The 19,165-nt window shown below is 42.8% G+C and overlaps 1 long non-coding RNA gene across 5 annotated transcripts; it reads right to left on the minus strand.

Annotated features, from left to right (window-relative positions):
• Window positions 1-12,058: 12,058 nt before the first annotated feature.
• LOC127313954 (uncharacterized) lies at window positions 12,059-15,508 on the minus strand. 5 transcript variants are annotated; one of them, XR_011748131.1, is made up of 5 exons: window positions 15,403-15,508; window positions 13,350-13,467; window positions 13,109-13,178; window positions 12,493-12,846; window positions 12,059-12,284 (listed from the first exon to the last, which is right to left on the minus strand). It is a non-coding gene; the product is annotated as an uncharacterized lncRNA (long non-coding RNA). The 5 variants fall into 5 exon arrangements; XR_007859271.2 differs by having other exon boundaries at window positions 13,275-13,467; XR_007859270.2 differs by having other exon boundaries at window positions 12,493-12,576; window positions 12,761-12,846; window positions 13,275-15,502.
• Window positions 15,509-19,165: the final 3,657 nt, after the last annotated feature.

Consider the following 19,165-nt stretch of genomic DNA (forward strand, 5'->3'; position numbering starts at 1 on the left):
CCCCCTTAGGGGGCCGGCCACCCCCCCATATGGGAGGTGGAAATCCCACCTTTGGTGGGAGTCCTAGTTGGGCTAGGTTTCCCCTTTTTATGGGAGGTTTTTGGTTCGGGTCTTATTCGAAGACTTGGAGACCAACTCTTGGGAATCCACCTATATAATGAGGGGCCAAGGGGAGGGGGCCGGCCACCCCAAGACCACAAGCTGGCCGCCCCCCTTGAGTGGCCGGCCACCCCCTCCCAAACCCTAGCCGCCCCCCTCTCCTCCATATCTCCCGCGTAGCTTAGCGAAGCTCCGCCGGACTTCTCCACCGCCACCGACACCACGCCGTCGTGCTGTCGGATTCAAGAGGAGCTACTACTTCCGCTGCCCGCTGGAACGGGAGGTGGACGTCGTCTTCATCAACAACCGAACGTGTGACCGAGTACGGAGGTGCTGCCCGTTCGTGGCGCCGGAACCGATCGTGATCAAGATCTTCTACGCGCTTTTGCAAGCGGCAAGTGAACATCTACCGCAGCAACAAGAGCCTCCTCTTGTAGGCTTTGGAATCTCTTCAAGGGTAAGACTCGATAATCCCCTCGTTGCTACCGTCTTCTAGATTGCATCTTGGCTTGGATTTCGTGTTCGCGGTAGGAAATTTTTTGTTTTCTATACAACGTTATCCTACAGTGGTATCAGAGCCATGTCTATGCATAGATGGTTGCACGAGTAGAACACAATGGTTTGTGGGCGTTGATGCTTTTGTTATCTTTAGTTGAGTACTTTGCATCTTTGTGGCATAGTGGGATGAAGCGGCTCGGGCTAACTTTACATGACCGCGTTCATGAGATTTGCTCCACGCTCGACATGCAACTTGTATTGCATAAGTGGCTTTGCGGGTGTCTGTCTCTCCTACTATAGTAAAGATTCAATTTACTCTTCTATCGACAACACTAGTATCACCGTTGTGGTTCATGTTCGTAGGTAGATTGGATCTTACTCGAAAACCCTAAACCACGTAAAATATGCAAATCAAATTAGAGAACGTCTAACTTGTTTTTGCAGGGTTTGGTGATGTGATATGGCCATAATGTGATGATGACTATGTATGAGATGATCATTATTGTATTGTGGCAACCGGCAGGAGCCTTATGGTTGTCTTTAAATTTCATGTTGAGTAGTATTTCAAAGTAGTTGTAATAGTTGCTACATGGAGGACAATCATGAAGACGGCGCCATTGACCTTGGTGCTTCGCCGACGATGATGGAGATCATGCCCGTTGATGATGGAGATCATGTCCGTGCTTTGGAGATGAAGATCAAAGGCGCAAAGACAAAAAGGGCCATATCATATCACATATGAACTGCATGTGATGTTAATCCTTTTATGCATCTTATTTTGCTTAGATCGCGACGGTAGCATTATAAGATGATCCCTCTCACTAAAATCTCAAGATAATAAAGTGTTCATCCTTAGTAGCACCGTTGCCAAGACTTGTCGTTTCGAAGCATCTCGTGATGATCGGATGTGATAGAATCAACAAGTGCATACAACGGGTGCAAGCCAGTTTTGCACATGCGGATACTAAGGTGGCCTTGACGAGCCTAGCATGTACAGACATGGTCTCGGAACACTTGATACCGAAAGGTAGAGCATGAATCATATGATTGATATGATGAACACTTTGAATGTTCGCCATTGAAATCACACCTTGTCTCGTGATGATCGGACTTAGGTGCGGTGGATTTGGTTCGTGTGATCACTAAGACAATGCGAGGGATATTGTTTTGAGTGGGAGTTCACCTAGTTTTTAATTATATTGAATTAAAATTTGAACTCAATTTGTCATAAACATTAGTCTAAACTATTGCAAATATGTTGTAGATATGGCGTCCCCAATCAATTTTAACCAGTTCCTAGAGAAAGAAAAGCTTAAGAGCAACGGTAGCAACTTCACCGACTGGTTCCGTCATGTGAGGATCTTCCTCAATGGCGGAAATCTGCAATATGTGCTTGATGCACCGCTAGGTGACCCTCCTGCAGAAACTGAAACCGATGAAGTAAAAGCTGTTTACGCTACTCGGAAAACTCGGTACTCTCAAGTTCAGTGTGCCATCTTATGCAGTCTGGAAGCCGATCTTCAAAAATGTTTTGAGCACCACGATCCACATGAGTTAATCAATGAGTTGAAGACTATATTTGAGACTCATGCGGCCGTGGAATGCTGTGAAGCATCGAAACACTTCTTCAGCTGCATGATGGAAGAAGGCAGCTCCGTTAGTGAGCACATGCTCGCCATGACCGGGCATGCGAAGAAACTCAGTGACTTGGGAATAGTGATTCCTAATAGACTGGGGATTAATCGTGTCCTTCAATCACTGCCACCTAGTTACAAGAACTTTGTGATGAACTACAATATGCAGAACATGAACAAAGAGTTACCTGAACTCTTCTCCATGCTAAAATCTGCTGAGATTGAGATCAAGAAAGAGCACCAAGTGTTGATGGTCAACAAGACCACCAGCTTCAAGAAACAGGGCAAGTCTAAAGGCAAGAACAGGAAGAGTGGCAAGAAAGTTGCCACGCCTCCTGTGAAACCTAAGACTGGCCCTAAGCCTGATGCTGAGTGCTATTACTGCAAGGAGAAGGGACACTGGAAGCGTAATTGCTCCAAGTATTTGGCGGATCTGAAGAGCGGCCTTGTCAAGAAGAAGAAAGAAGGTATATCTGATATACATGTTATAGATGTTTATCTCACTGGTTCTAATACTAGTACCTGGGTATTTGATACTGGTTCGGTTGCTCATATTTGTAACTCGAAACAGGAACTAAAGAATAAACGAAGACTACTGAAAGATGAAGTAACGATGCGCGTTGGAAATGGATCCAAAGTCGATGTGATCGCTGTCGGCACACTTCCTCTACATCTACCTTCGGGATTAGTTTTAAGCCTAAATAATTGTTATTTTGTACCCGCGTTGAGCATGAACATTATATCTGGATCTTGTTTAATGCAAGATGGTTATTCATTCAAGTCTGAGAATAATGGTTGTTCTATTTTTATGAATAATATCTTTTATGGTCGAGCACCTAAAAAGAATGGCTTATTTCTGTTAGATCTCGATAGTAGTGATACACATATACATAACATTGATGCTAAGCGAATTAAATTGAATGATAATTCTACTTATATGTGGCACTGTCGTCTTGGTCATATTGGAGTGAAACGCATGAAGAAACTCCATACTGATGGATTACTTGAATCACTTGACTTTGAGTCACTTGATAGATGCGAAGCATGTCTAATGGGAAAAATGACTAAGACTCCATTCTCTGGTATTATGGAGCGAGCTACTGACTTATTGGAAATCATACATACCGATGTGTGCGGACCAATGAGTGTAGCATCGTGTGATGGTTATCGTTATGTTCTAACCTTCACAGATGATCTGAGTAGATATGGGTATATCTATTTCATGAAACATAAATCCGAGACTTTTGAGAAGTTTAAGGAATTCCAAAGTGAAGTAGAAAATCAACGTAACAAGAAGATTAAATTTCTATGATCTGATCGTGGAGGTGAATATCTGAGTTATGAGTTTGGCATGCATTTAAAGAAATGCGGAATACTTTCACAATTGACACCGCCGGGAACACCACAACGTAACGGTGTGTCCGAACGTCGTAATCGAACTCTCTTAGATATGGTTCGTTCTATGATGTCTCTTACTGATTTGCCGTTATCTTTTTGGAGTTATGCATTAGAGACAGCCGCATTCACTTTAAATAGAGCACCATCAAAATCCGTAGAAACGACACCGTATGAATTATGGTTTAATAAGAAACCTAAGCTGTCGTTCCTGAAAGTTTGGGGTTGCGAAGCCTATGTAAAGAAGTTACAACCGGACAAGCTAGAACCCAAAGCGGAGAAATGCGTCTTCATAGGATACCCTAAGGAAACTATAGGGTACACTTTCTATCACAGATCCGAAGGCAAAATCTTTGTTGCTAAGAACGGAACCTTTCTTGAGAAAGAATTTCTCACTAAAGAAGTGACTGGAAGAAAAGTAGAACTCGATGAGATTGATGAATCTATACTCGTTGATCAGAGTAGCGCAGTACCGGAAGTTGTACCAGTACCGCCTACACCGACAACAGAGGAAGCTAATGATAATGATCATGAAACTTCGAACGAGAAAACTACTGAACCTCACAGATCGACAAGGGAACGTGCCACTCCTGATTGGTATGATCCTTGTCTAAATGTCATGATTGTGGATAACAATGATGAGGACCCTGTGACGTATGAAGAAGCGATGATGAGCCCAGATTCCAACAAATGGCAAGAATCCATGAAATCCGAAATGGGATCCATGTATGATAACAAAGTATGGACTTTGGTAGACTTACCTGATAGCCGAAAGGCTGTTGAGAATAAATGGATCTTCAAGAGAAAAACAGATGCTGATGGTAATATTACTGTCTATAAAGCTCGACTTGTCGCAAAGGGTTTCCGACAAATTCAAGGAGTTGACTACGATGAGACTTTCTCACCTGTAGCGAAGCTAAAATCTGTGAGGATTTTGTTAGCAATAGCTGCATTTTTCGATTATGAGATTTGGCAGATGGATGTCAAAACAGCGTTCCTTAATGGAGACATTGAGGAAGAGTTGTATATGGTACAACCCAAAGGTTTTGTCGATCCTAAAAATGCTGACAAAGTATGCAAACTTCAGCGTTCAATTTATGGACTGAAGCAAGCATCAAGAAGTTGGAACCGACGTTTTGATAAGGTGATCAAAGACTTCGGGTTTATACAGTGTCATGGAGAGGCCTGTATTTACAAGAAAGTGAGTGGGAGCTCTGTAGCATTCCTGATATTATATGTAGATGACATATTATTAATTGGGAATGATATAGAACTATTAAGCAGTGTAAAGGGTTATTTGAATAATAGTTTTTCAATGAAAGACCTTGGTGAAGCATCATATATATTAGGCATCAAGATTTATAGAGATAGATCAAGACGTCTAATAAGGCTATCACAGAGTACATACCTGGACAAGATTCTAAAGAAGTTTAGAATGGACGAAAGTAAGAAAGGATTCTTACCTATGTTACCAGGCAAGGTCTTGAGTAAGACTCAAGGTCCGGCTTCGGCAGAAGAAAGAGAAAGGATGAGTCAGATCCCCTATGCCTCGGCAGTAGGCTCTATCATGTATGCCATGCTATGTACAAGACCGGATATAGCACATGATGTTAGTTTGACTAGCAGATATCAAAGTGATCCAGGAATGGAACACTGGACAGCGGTCAAAAATATCCTGAAGTACTTGAAAAGGACTAAGGATATGTTTCTTTGTTATGGAGGTGACCAAGAGCTCGTTGTAACAAGTTACACCGATGCAAGTTGGAACACTGACCCTGATGACTCTAAGTCACAATCTGGGTACGTGTTTATATTGAATGGTGCTGCGATGGTGGGCAAGCTCGAAGCAGTGCACGGTGGCGAAATCCTCAACAGAATCGGAGTACATAGCGGCTTCAGAGGCTTCATCAGAAGCGGTATGGATGAAGAGGTTCATTATAGAGCTCGGTGTGGTTCCTAGTGCATTGGACCCACTAGTCATATATTGTGACAACATGGGTGCCATCGCCAATGCACAAGAACCAAGGTCACACAAGAGGCTGAAGCATATCAAGCTGCGTTACCACTCGATTCGCGAGTACATCGAAGATGGAGAAGTAAAGATTTGCAAAGTACACACTGATCTGAATGTAACAGATCCATTGACTAAAGCTCTCCCTAGGGCAAAGCATGACCAACACCAGAATGCCATGGGTGTTAGGTATATTACAATGTAATCTAGATTATTGACTCTAGTGCAAGTGGGAGACTGAAGGAGATATGCCCTAGAGGCAATAATAAAGTGGTTATTATTTATATCTTTATGTTTATGATAAATGTTTATATATCATGCTATAATTGTATTAACCGAAACATTAGTACATGTGTGATATGTAGACAAACAAGAAGTCCCTAGTATGCCTCTTAAACTAGCTTGTTGATTAATGGATGATTAGTTTCATAATCATGAACATTGGATGTTATTAATAACAAGGTTATATCATTATATGAATGATGTAATGGACACACCCAATTAAGCGTAGCATAAGATCTCGTCATTAAGTTATTTGCTATAAGCTTTTGATACATAGTTACCTAGTCCTTATGACCATGAGATCATATAAATCACTTATACCGGAAAGGTACTTTGATTACACCAAACACCACTGCGTAAATGGGTGGCTATAAAGGTGGGATTAAGTATCCGGAAAGTATGAGTTGAAGCATATGGATCAACAGTGGGATTTGTCCATCCCGATGACGGATAGATATACTCTGGGCCCTCTCGGTGGAATGTCGTCTAATGTCTTGCAAGCATATGAATAAGTTCATAAGAGACCACATACCACAGTACGAGTAAATAGTACTTGTCAGGAGACGAGTTTGAACAAGGTATAAAGTGATACCGAAGATCAAACCTCGGACAAGTAAAATATCGCGTGACAAAGGGAATTGGTATTATATGTGTATGGTTCATTCGATCACTAAAGTCATCGTTGAATATGTGGGAGCCATTATGGATCTCCAGATCCCGCTATTGGTTATTGGTCGGAGTGAGTACTCAACCATGTCCGCATAGTTCACGAACCGTAGGGTGACACACTTAAAGTTGGATGTTGAAATGGTAGAAATTGAATATGGAATGGAGTTCGAATATTTGTTCGGAGTCCCGGATGAGATCCCGGACATCACGAGGAGTTCCGGAATGGTCCGGAGAATAAGATTCATATATAGGATGTCATTTTATGTGAATTAAAATGTCACGGAAGGTTCTATGGAAGGTTCTAGAAAAGTCCGGAAGAAACCACCAAGGAAGGTGGAGTCCACATGGGACTCCACCTCCATGGCCGGCCAACCCTAGTGGGGGAGGAGTCCCAAGTGGACTCCCCCTTAGGGGGCCGGCCACCCCCCCATATGGGAGGTGGAAATCCCACCTTTGGTGGGAGTCCTAGTTGGGCTAGGTTTCCCCTTTTTATGGGAGGTTTTTGGTTCGGGTCTTATTCGAAGACTTGGAGACCAACTCTTGGGAATCCACCTATATAATGAGGGGCCAAGGGGAGGGGGCCGGCCACCCCAAGACCACAAGCTGGCCGCCCCCCTTGAGTGGCCGGCCACCCCCTCCCAAACCCTAGCCGCCCCCCTCTCCTCCATATCTCCCGCGTAGCTTAGCGAAGCTCCGCCGGACTTCTCCACCGCCACCGACACCACGCCGTCGTGCTGTCGGATTCAAGAGGAGCTACTACTTCCGCTGCCCGCTGGAACGGGGAGGTGGACGTCGTCTTCATCAACAACCGAACGTGTGACCGAGTACGGAGGTGCTGCCCGTTCGTGGCGCCGGAACCGATCGTGATCAAGATCTTCTACGCGCTTTTGCAAGCGGCAAGTGAACATCTACCGCAGCAACAAGAGCCTCCTCTTGTAGGCTTTGGAATCTCTTCAAGGGTAAGACTCGATAATCCCCTCGTTGCTACCGTCTTCTAGATTGCATCTTGGCTTAGATTTCGTGTTCGCGGTAGGAAAATTTTTGTTTTCTATGCAACGTTATCCTACAGTTCTCTAGGTTTTCTCCTTCTTCTTCAGGGTAGAATTCTCCTTCCTCTTGATAATCTCCGGTGCTAGCGTCTAAATTTGGAATACAAAGTATAATCACCAAACAAGCTCAAAGGCTATACTAAACACATCATTACTTCACACCAACTATACTAAGCACACACATAAAATAAGTAGGTGCATTGGTGGGATGACTTGAGGAAAAAAAATTCCTCTCATTCATGTGTGACAATTAACTTTCATATGATGCTTGAGGATTTGTTTCCTCTCATTGATATCTTCTTAAGATTTAAATTCTCACCCATAATCATGCATGAATTCATATTGACCTAAGTCAAACATTCATCATCATTATTGGAGAAAATGATTTAAATGAGGTAGACCACCTCATACTATTTAAATAACACTACATTTGATTTAAATCTCAAGTAATTCATATAAGAGAGTTGGGACCAGGGGTCCAAACATCACATGAATTCATTTGAGACAAAGATTTAAATGAAGTAAAAATACTTCATAAGATTTATATAATAGTTTTGGACAATATCACTTACTAAACTAGCCATATTGTCCATTAATTAAACTAGGGCATGATCATGCAAAGTGACCACACCATTTTCTTGCAGAAACAATTAGTGGAAGTGAAATGTGAGCTATAGGAGTTGGAATTAACTTAATATCTATTTTGGTTGATTTTTAAAAATTAATTGAATGTGCAAAAGTCTCTGGCTTGATCTTTTTGTCACATTAATTTTACAACAGATCTCAAGGTGAGACCAGTGGCAAATTGTAGAACTTTTCCATAGCTTTCTAACAATATAAAGTTTGTTAAATTTGGCCAAGCCAAACAGATTCTATGGATTTTCAAAGTTGGAACTGGTATTGAAATTAAATGGATTTGGAAAAATCGAATTTGAATTACTGGGCTACGCGGGAAAGCTACCTGGGCCCAAAGATTTGAAAACGGCCCAAACCAACCCAGTTCAGCGCAACCACGGTCCACAGACGCGCGGCGCGCTGACAGGGTGGGGTCCGCGCGTCAGTGACTCAGCGTCACCGAAACGGTATGTTTTAATCTGGCGCGTTGGATTAGAACACAGATCAACGGCGCACGTTCGTCGTCGTCTCCGACGAGAACTGGCCACGGCACGGCGGGGGTAGGGGGTCGGCGAGCTCACCGTGGCTCCAGCTAGGGTTGGCAGTGTGCGTGATGAAGGTGTAGACGACGGCGGGGCAGCCTGTAGCAGCGGCGTTGTCAGGGGCGGCCTCCTTCTCCGGCGATTGCTGCCGGGCTTCCGCGGTAGTGAGGCGTCGATTGGGCGGCGGCAGTGGCTAATCGATCATGGCGAGGTGCTGGGGAGGTCGAGGAAGAAGAGGGGAGGGTGGTGGTGTGAAGAGATGGTCGAGGCGAGGCCTCCTTTTATAGGCGCGAGGGTGGCCGGGGTGCTGCGGCGAGGTCGACCAGGGCGCGGCTTCTCCGGGGGTCTAGGGAGCTAGGCAGTGACGGGGTCGTGTTCACCGCGTCACCGCGGTCCTTGGAGCGTCAATGGCGTGGTTAATGGCGGCGTACGGTGGTCGGGCGGGCGAGTGTACTGTCGCGGCCGTGGCGGGCGCGTTCGTCCTCTCCGGCGGCCGTGGTCGCCAAGGCATGGCGTCAGCATGTCCGGCGAGCTCCGCGTGGCGAGAGGAGTACCACGGCGCGCGGGCTTGGTCGGGGTACGGCGGTGTACTGCGAACGCCGCGTGGCGGTGCCGCGCGTGTCCGTGCACGACGACGTCACCATGCCGCTCGCGGCGCGCCAGGGACGTCGTGGGCGCGCGTCGTCTGGGGCGTGTCGTCATCCTCGCGATCCAGGGCTTGTACTGGCGATCTTCTGGGATCCTTGGCGATCTCCTGGACATGGTGATGAGGCCGAACGTGGAGGGAAAGAGAGGGGGAGGTGTCGAGGTGCGACGTGGCCGGCATGGCCATGTCCACGCCATGGCTGCCCTCTCCTGGCGGTTTCTTGGCATGGGCTTGGTGTAGGGGTGTCCTCTTGTCATGGCTAGGGCAAGTAGTGGTCAAGGAGTGGTCTGATTTGGTCAATTTTGAATTTGTGGTGATCTTGTTCTTGATAAAAAGTCTCCACTTTGCTGGCTCATATTTCTTGATCCAAAAAGAATTTGGTATGGTGCCCTTGACAAAAGTTGTTCCTCTTGTTGTGTACTTGGATGACATGCAAAGATTTGGATTTGTTTAGTTTAGAAATTTTAAAATAGAGAGGCTCAAAGTAGGGACCAGACTATAAAAGTCAGAAATGACCATTATCATATGTGATCCTATTTTCACATTTGAAATTGATTTGAAAGATAAATCTTTGATTCTCAAAGTTGTAATTACTCCTTAATAACATAACACCACTATTGGTGAAGATCAAATGGATCTAGGATCAAATTTACAAGAAATAGTATAAACCATATGTTAGGGTTTTTAGGGTTTTTTCTAATACTAGCAAGGTGGCCCTCGCAATGCGAGGGCATCACTTGTTGCATAGACAATATTATGCATGTCAGCTTCATATTATTTAAGTTAAAATAATTTTTTCCTCTTATTTATTTACCTAACTGCAAAAATACATGTCAGTTTAGAAATTGGCACATTCGTATATCCTTTTACCTGTTAGTAAGGCGATGGTATTAAAGTTTGAGATATTTGAAGGACTGAGCGTTTAAGCATTTACCCCGTGGTGTGATGGAGAATGTAAGCTGAAAGGGTATTTTTCATGTGGGAGGGGTGACAACTTCATTTTTTTGTGTTGAAAAGCACCACCATGCAGATTTAAAGGAGCGCCCTAGATCATGCCGCGCCGCTGTGCTAGAACTCTCACGTTTGCCATATATGATGGTCCTAAGTTTAAATTGATCATGCATATATTTATTTCTAAAAACCCCAATTAAATTATCAATATTCAGTAAATTTGTTTTATTGACATATTTGCTGAAGAAAGATCTTGTTATGGCCAAGGTTGATGTGATATATACTTGGTGAAATTCACTAATGATCTTTTGTTACGAAATGAGAGTTGTTTATTAGTTTGTAAATCTACAACTCACTCACATCTACATGTGTTACAATCATATTTTTTAGAGCATGTGAGATAAAATATACTTTGTTGTTATTCAAAAGATATGCACAAAGTGTGGGCATGGATGGAAGGCAATAATTATTATTTGAACTAGTACAAATGCCCGTGCGTTGCCACGGGGCAACAATACATTTAAACTGATTTTAAAAATGTGTCTACAACACAATTCTATATGGTATGAGATGAAACGGCGCCTGACTCATGTGCTATCTTTTTTTCCTGAAATAACACATGAGAGGTGAAGCTTCCTCTTATCATGGCATAGCTAAGATACATAGGAAGCTGCTTAGTGTTGAACTGAAAAATGCATGGCTCCATCCATATAAATAATATTAAAATCCATACTGATCAGGGTATAATATGAAAAGAGAGTGGATTTGGTGATTAGATGGGTACGTAAGCACGCGTTCATCACCGTTGAATTTGGTCCACCACCGTTGGATCTTATCTTGTGCAGGGACGGCGACACATGGTCCTAACGACAGGATTTTGCGACCCGCACCGGCGCGTCGCCCAATAGCCAACACCCACCCAGCCCAGCCACATCGACACCGCCGACCAGGCCGACCTCACCGCGCACCCTCCTGTTCCGCCCCCGCCTCCACCTCCAGGTCGCCGTGCTCCCTCATCCGCTCGCCTCGCCACCAACCTCGCCCTACTAAACCGCGCGCCATGCTCCTCCTCAGATCCCACCACCTGCTCCTCCCCCACGCCGCCCGCCTCCTCCTCCCCCGCGCCGCTCCCCTGCCCCGCACCGCCGCCTGCGCCCGCTCCGGATGTCGACCTCCAATTCCAGCGCCAGCGCCAGCTCCCCCGCCGCCCCATCAGCGAGGGGAGAGGGGATCGACAGGCTGCGCGGAGGCCGGCTTCAGGGATGGACCACCTCCTTGCACCCTCCAATCCATTCTCTGTCGCGGGCCAGGATGGACGCAGTGACCCCCGTGCTCCCCCCTCGGTGGGAGACGCCTAGTATGCCGGCGAACACCTCCACCAAGGCCATCGTCCACGTCGCTCATCTGCAGCCTCGCACCGTCGACGGGTAAGATGGGACGCAGTGGACCAGCAAGGATGAGAGACAGAGAGAGCTTCATCAATTGAGAAGGATAAAGGAGCCATAGGTATTGCTTTACTTTTTAGACCACACGCTGCGTTCCCATCTCAGATACAAACGGCAAACTAACGATGTTAGACACGTGTCGTGCAATAAACGCGTGCTCACCTGCCCATGTGATCACCGAGTTTCATACGAATTTGAAAATATTCAATTTTAGGAATTTAATTTTCTTGATATAAGAGGCTCTTGAAGGTTAAGATGGCAATGCTTCCACAACATAGTTTAATGCAATGCATAACATGAAAAACTCATTACATGTATTACGACACACTGTTTTAATCACCAGGCTTTGCTCTTGTTGCTTGTCTTCAACTCGTCAACCTCTTCTTACCGGCATGTCTCCTTGAGCATTGTTATTTGTATCCACAACAACTTTCTTCTCTTTCTCCCTCTACAAGCATAATACCACATGATTTTCAATTAGAATTTTAATTAATTTGGCAGAAAACTGATTTGTTGCTATTATATATAACCAAAAAATTCTCACTTACTCTAATCAATCCGTTCAATTGTATTATAAGCGTCGACACAATAGTACATACCTTGAAGGACATGGTCTTACCTATGATATGGATTTAAAAGGAGCAAGAACAACTAACCTGACTAAAATTTTGCAGTAGCTCAAGCAACTATACAGAGGACAACAATGGACATCATGATTTAGAACCACTTCACTGAACATCCTGGTTCGAAACATAGATATGAATTAACTCAAATAGTTGTTTAAAAAGTCATGTAGATTGTTCATACATAAAGAAAAGAGAACTGAAAAAATGCCAAAATGACATCGTTTAGACTGCATATTCTGCTGAGAAATATTCACTATAACTATGTATTGTCTACAGCTATCAACTGTAAAATTTTCACCAGTTTCCCCAGCACTCGCGATTCTTGATGCGCATGACCAAGTTGCTTAGTCTGTGGCTTCGCATTGAAAATAAACCTTCTTCACTCTGAATTTAAAGAAGCACCACTATATCAGATCACATTGATGTTATTGGAACATTTTTTATATATCAATTCATCGTATGGATGTTATCAAAGAAATCAGAACCAAGTGTGTTAGCATTGGAGATAGTTTAATTGAGATTAGTAAGCGGCTAAGGGCCACAACAAAAGCCTCTCGCTTGTAAGTGTGTTAGCATTGGAGATAGTTTAATTGAGATTATCAGCAAGCAGTTTATCAATGTCAATCTGTAAGGATGGTGCATTTACCTTAAACCAGCATTCAATAGACACCACAACAGGGCAAGCAGATTATCAGTTATATGACACAAGCTTTTACCTGAAAGCAGTAGCGAAGCATGAGCAAAAGTCAAGGGACGGCCATTTATTTTTTATATTAACACAGAATATGGAATCCAGAGACACAAGCAGTTACAATGGTGTGCTGATTAGCGCTGCAGCCAACTCACTGCAATATTCATTTTGATCAACAACAGGTGAGAATGAGTACTTGATAATAGTTTCTGCTCTTTGAATATGCGCAGCAGAGGGAGCAGTGATGGCAACTGGCCTATACAACGCTCGAGCACCATTAACAATAGTTGAAAATCTGGCTCTGCAGGCTGCACCTGATGAACGAATTACAGGAAATCAGAGATATTTCATAAAAGCAAGCAAAGGGTTAGCCTACATTTGGCAAAAAAAAAAAGAGCATTGGAAGAGGCTGGTCACATATATAGAAATAGTGCTGAGGGAAATATACACGAGGAAAAGCTTAGCCTACTGTATTATTCCAACAATGAAAAAATTGGACTTGGCCGTATGATGATAGAACACTGGTCATTAGGACCAAACTCATGAAATAACTGAGTCAATTCATGGATATCATTTTCAGTTAATGAACAAGGATTTGTCCCATAAGCAACAGCTCGTTAGCTTGAAAGGACGACAACTTACATTAATATAACTAAAATTTAAACTATGACATTTATGATCTGGCATGGAAAAAAAGTTCTATAATTAGAGGACTGAATCTTGTGAAGAGATGAAGAATTGGATATTAACAGAAATAACCAATGAAGCTTTCAGTGGGTATTGAAGCAGTTTGTGGAGGACTGGAGATGATAGAGTACGAGGGAGAGGCATCTTTCTTGTCATGCACTGGCATACTGCCGATACCCCTAAAATATTTTTGGTGAGGCATCAAATAAGATTGGAATTATGGTTCGAACACATCGTTATATACTACAATAGGATAGGCATACATTTTATATATGGCTCCATAAGAAACTGGAAAACAAAACATCACCTCAAATCCTGAGGTTCTAATGGTTATGTTATTTATCCTGCACCAAGTTCTCCAGCAGAAAAACACTGTCAATGTCAACCATAGCATCTGATATCTCAAGAAAAAAAAATCAGAATCCTGTTGAAGGTTCTACTTGTTTGCTAAAAAAAGAATAAATAACCAATTGGAGCTGTAGGAAATTAGTCACAGACTGGGTACATTTTATTGACGCACCCAACAACAGTTATATACAACATACTCTTATGGATGCATCTCTCAGACTTGATGATGCCATAACAGATATTAAACCACAACAATACAAATGTTCTCCATTTAATTAGTGAAATATCATGTATTTAGGAATAGGAATCGATGGGGTGGTGGACATGGTTATTTGCTTTGCTCACATGTATGTTTCATCTGGCCTCCACGAACTGATTAGAATAAACATGAGAAAAGAACAGCAATTGGACAGTACACAACTCTCAAACGACTCCCGTGGTGCACCGAGACAAAACTGAACTGGAAGAAGAAAAAAACTCTGGATCAACCTATACTACCATAAGAATGGAAACAACCGTAACACAACCAGTTGGCAAACCGAAAAAAATTGTTCATGTCAAAGGAAATAATTGGACCTAAGAAGATAAAAGGTAAACTATGCATACTTTGACTCATGCTGGACAGCGCAACACAACTGAGTTGATCTCGTCCTAATCATATTGCAAAGACCTACTTCACGAAGATTACTAAGCAAGTTGTATTGCCATACATCAGCAGGAATATTTGAGGCTTTTGCGTCGCATAAAAGAATGTCCAAATGGCTAATTGGAAAATAGAAGAGGATCATACGCGATGTCCTGCTGCGTAGTGTTTAGCATTTAGCTGGCCGGGCCACAGGATCCTGGCAACTCGTGCTGCAGTTAAAGAGAAACAGATCGGGGAAGGAGAGTGGAATCAGCAATGACTGAGAGAAAAAGAGAATAATCGCCCGCCTTGGTTCACCCGCCTCATGTGCTCGGCGCTCCCTCCCGACGCCGTCCCTAGTCCATGGCCGTCGCCGGCTAAGGAGGCAGACTGTAGGGAAAGATAGAGATGAGGGGAAGCACATCGACGTTCGTGGTCGACCGTTTTCCATGCTAGCCTCTGGCCCTCGCTGAGTAGGAGGTGAGGCGGTGTGGACGGAGGAGGCCGCAGTTGCGGCCCAAGGATGTGGATCTGGGGGAGGCGGTGTGGACGGGGACGGCTAGACAGGAGAAGGAGATGGTATAACTACCAAATTATCGTCGAGGCCCCTGCTGCTTGCCCGCCGCCGCCGCTCCTGCTTGCTCGCCGCTGCTTGCTTTCCTTCGCGCGCCGCCACGAACGAGATTGGGGGGTGGGGTGGGGTGGGGGAGGGGGAGCTCGTGGGTGGAGGGACAAACAGAGCGTCTTCCATGGCAATGTGCAGTAGTATGTTAATTAGTGGGAGGGCAAAATAGTAAAAGATCCGACGGACGGACGAAAGGACGACCAAACTGGGGGAGAAGGGGGAACACATTCGTTCTTTTTAAGTACTAGAGATAGAGATGGCACGACGGAAGTAGATTGAGAAAATCAACCGTGTTGTGAAAATAAGAAGAGGTGTATTTCCTCCGTCCCAGAAACATGTTTTAGATTTATCTAATTTTAGATATATCTAGATCATGATTTTTTCGAGCTGGTATTTTGATATTTTGGCGGAAACTATTTTTACTGGTTACCATCGAAAACAAATAATACCGAACGAAATTTTCCGGTATTCAAATAATTTTCTCAAGTTTTTTTTTATAAAATTTTGAAAAAATAGTAAATTTTTTTGAGAAATTTTGGTCGACATTTAGACGGTTTTCGGTCGACATTTAGACGGTATTTATGGGTACCGAACGGAATTTTCCGGTATTCAAATAATTTTCTCAAATTTTTTATAAAATTTTGACAAAATAGTAAATTTGTTTGAGAAATTTTGGTCGACATTTAGACGGTTTTTGGTCGATATTTAGACGGTATTTATGGGTACCGAACGAAATTTTCCGGTATTCAAATATTTTTCTCAAGTTTTTTTATAAAATTTTGAAAAAATAGTAAATTTGTTTGAGAAATTTTGGTCGACATTTAGACGGTTTTTGGTCGACATTTAGACGGTATTTATGGGAAATACCGTTACCCACATGTATTTTTTGCCTACCAAGAAAAAACCATAATTAATATGCTAAATAATGTCATGATATATCTAATTTTAGACACATCTAAGACATATTCCATAGGATGGGTAGACTGCAATATATGACAGTTTTCTTATTATTTTAAGATGCCATGATTTTTTTTTTCTTTTGTGTCCATGGAGCTGATGCCATTCATAACATGGTTGGGTCGGTATGCTTCTCACGTGTTATAGTCCAAATCTCTTTTTTAAACGGATGAAGCTTCTTTTATTTTGATGCATATACGTTTTTTAAATCTTTTTTTAAAATAGACGAAGATTCTTTTCTTTTGATCCAATGGAGGCATACAACTAAGTTATGGCCACACGTTCCAGCCAGTTTTCTTGCAATTACCGTAGTACACGTTTTTTTGTTTTGTTAACAGACGTGGCAGTTTTAATTAGATCTGAAGTAGTCCATACATAAGATAAGATACCAAATCATTTTTTCTTTTCCTACCAAATAACAAATAACAATATGGGTCCACCAATCGTGACAGGTTTATACGTCTAAAATAATATTGGCATGTACATGTTACGTAAAACCGTGAAATCCTAGCCGTAAATTTTAGATCTAACTGATAAAATAATTAGAATGATGTGGTTTAACGTGGCGCCTCTATTTCAGAACCACGTATTGTGCTTTTAGTATATAATAGATTTGATTTCCTTCTCTTTTTGGTGAATTTGGTTTATGATGATCACTTGATCACTCTAGGGTTTTGGGAGTTCATCACAAACACAAGGTAACAATCATCATGGCATATCACTCAAAATGCACAAGTCCTATGCAGGGTACTATATGCAAAGTAAAAGTTTTTGTTGGTTCTAAATTTTGGATACTTGAAAATGTTCTTCTTCTTTTATTTGAAATTTGGGATGTTACACAAGGGTTTTCTCAAGTTGAGGGAATTGACTTTGGGGAAACCTATGCTCCCGTGGCTCGCCTTGAGTCCATTCGTATCCTTCTTGCTTATGCATCGCATCATAACTTTAAGTTACAACAAATGGATGTGAAAAGTGCTTTTCTTAATGGTCCTTTGCATGAAGAGGTTTATGTTAAGCAACCCCCAGGGTTCGAGGATCTCAACTTTCCTAACCATGTCTACAAGCTTGATAAAGCACTTTATGGTCTCAAACAAGCTCCTAGAGCTTGGTACGAGCACCTTAAGGAATTGTTGGTAGACCGTGGGTTTGATGTTGGGCTAATCGACCCCACTCTTTTTACTAAGAGGGTCAATGGGGAGCTTTTCGTTTGCCAATTATATGTTGATGATATTATATTTGGCTCGACTAACAAAGCTTTCAATGATGAATTCTCAAAGCTTATGACCGATAGGTTTGAGATGTCTATGATGGGAGAGATGAAGTTCTTCCTTGGTTTTGAGATCAAGCAATTGAGGGAAGGAACCTTCATCAATCAAGCAAAATATCTCCAAGACATGCTCAAGAGGTTCAAGATGACCGAGATGAAGGGTGTGGCCACTCCTATGGTCACCAAATGTCATCTTGCACTAGATCCCAATGGTAAAGAGGTGGATCAAAAGGTATATCGCTCCATGATTGGATCCTTGCTTTACCTTTGTGCATCTAGACCGGACATAGTGTTGAGTGTTGGTGTGTGTGCAAGGTATCAAGCTTCTCCTAAGGAGAGCCACATGATGGCTCTCAAAAGAATCTTTCGATATTTGGTTGATACCCCAAGATATGGTATTTGGTACCCCAAAGGCTCAAGTTTTATTCTCAATGGATATACCGATGCGGATTGGGCGGGTGACAAGGATGATAGGAAATCAACTTCCGGGGCTTGCCAATTCCTTGGTAGGTCCTTGGTGTGTTGGTCTTCTAAGAAGCAAAATTGCATATCTCTCTCCACCGCCGAAGCCGAATATGTTGCCGCCGCAAGTGGATGCACTCAATTGTTATGGATGAGGCAAACTTTAAAGGAATACGGTGTCATTTGTGACAAAGTGCCTCTATTATGTGACAATGAAAGTGCCATCAAGATTGCATATAATCCGGTGCAACATTCAAGAACGAAGCATATTGAGATTCGGAATCATTTCATTAGGGATCATGTTGCCCGTGGTGATATTGAGCTTATCTATGTTCCTACCAAAGATCAACTTGCAGATATATTCACGAAGCCTCTTGATGAAGCAAGATTCTCTTATTTGAGGAATGAGCTAAATATCATTGATTCAAGGAGTATAGCTTGACCATCTTGCAAACACACCTGTGTCTCAAAACTTTATTTGGTTTAGATGTGGGCATGGAAATAGGGGGAGTGCGGTTTAAATTATTGAGCTATCCCTCCCCCCATAATGCCAACATTAAGAAATCATTCTCTTAATATCATATGTTGATATGTGAGCTTCAATGATGAGTAGTGGCTTGGACCCAAGATACATCTTCGCGGTGCCATGTCACAATACTCATATATGGTGGCCTAGGCCACCACACTCTTCTTTGTGAAGAGTTGGAGTTATTTGGATCTTATCGCCTTTTATTTGACATCTCCATGTTCTTATGGGAAATCACTCTAGTTTGGCCTTATTTGCTTATATCTTGCAAACTTGAGTGATCATGTACCATTAACAATTTGTGTCTTCTAAACCTAAGCCTTCACTCATCTATAAGCCATTTCCATCTTGCTCATTTGCCATGTTTGGTAAAAACTTGGAGTTTGAGGTTTCTCGGTCGGATGATCTAGGTTGCCCCATCTTATTGGTAAATATGCATCTTATATGTGAGGTGATAGTTTATTGCACCACATATGGGTCCGCAAATAACCAACTAAAGATAGGCGGGATTGACG

The sequence above is a fragment of the Lolium perenne genome, chromosome 7 (assembly GCF_019359855.2).
Source record: "Lolium perenne isolate Kyuss_39 chromosome 7, Kyuss_2.0, whole genome shotgun sequence".
Classification (NCBI taxonomy): domain Eukaryota; kingdom Viridiplantae; phylum Streptophyta; class Magnoliopsida; order Poales; family Poaceae; genus Lolium; species Lolium perenne.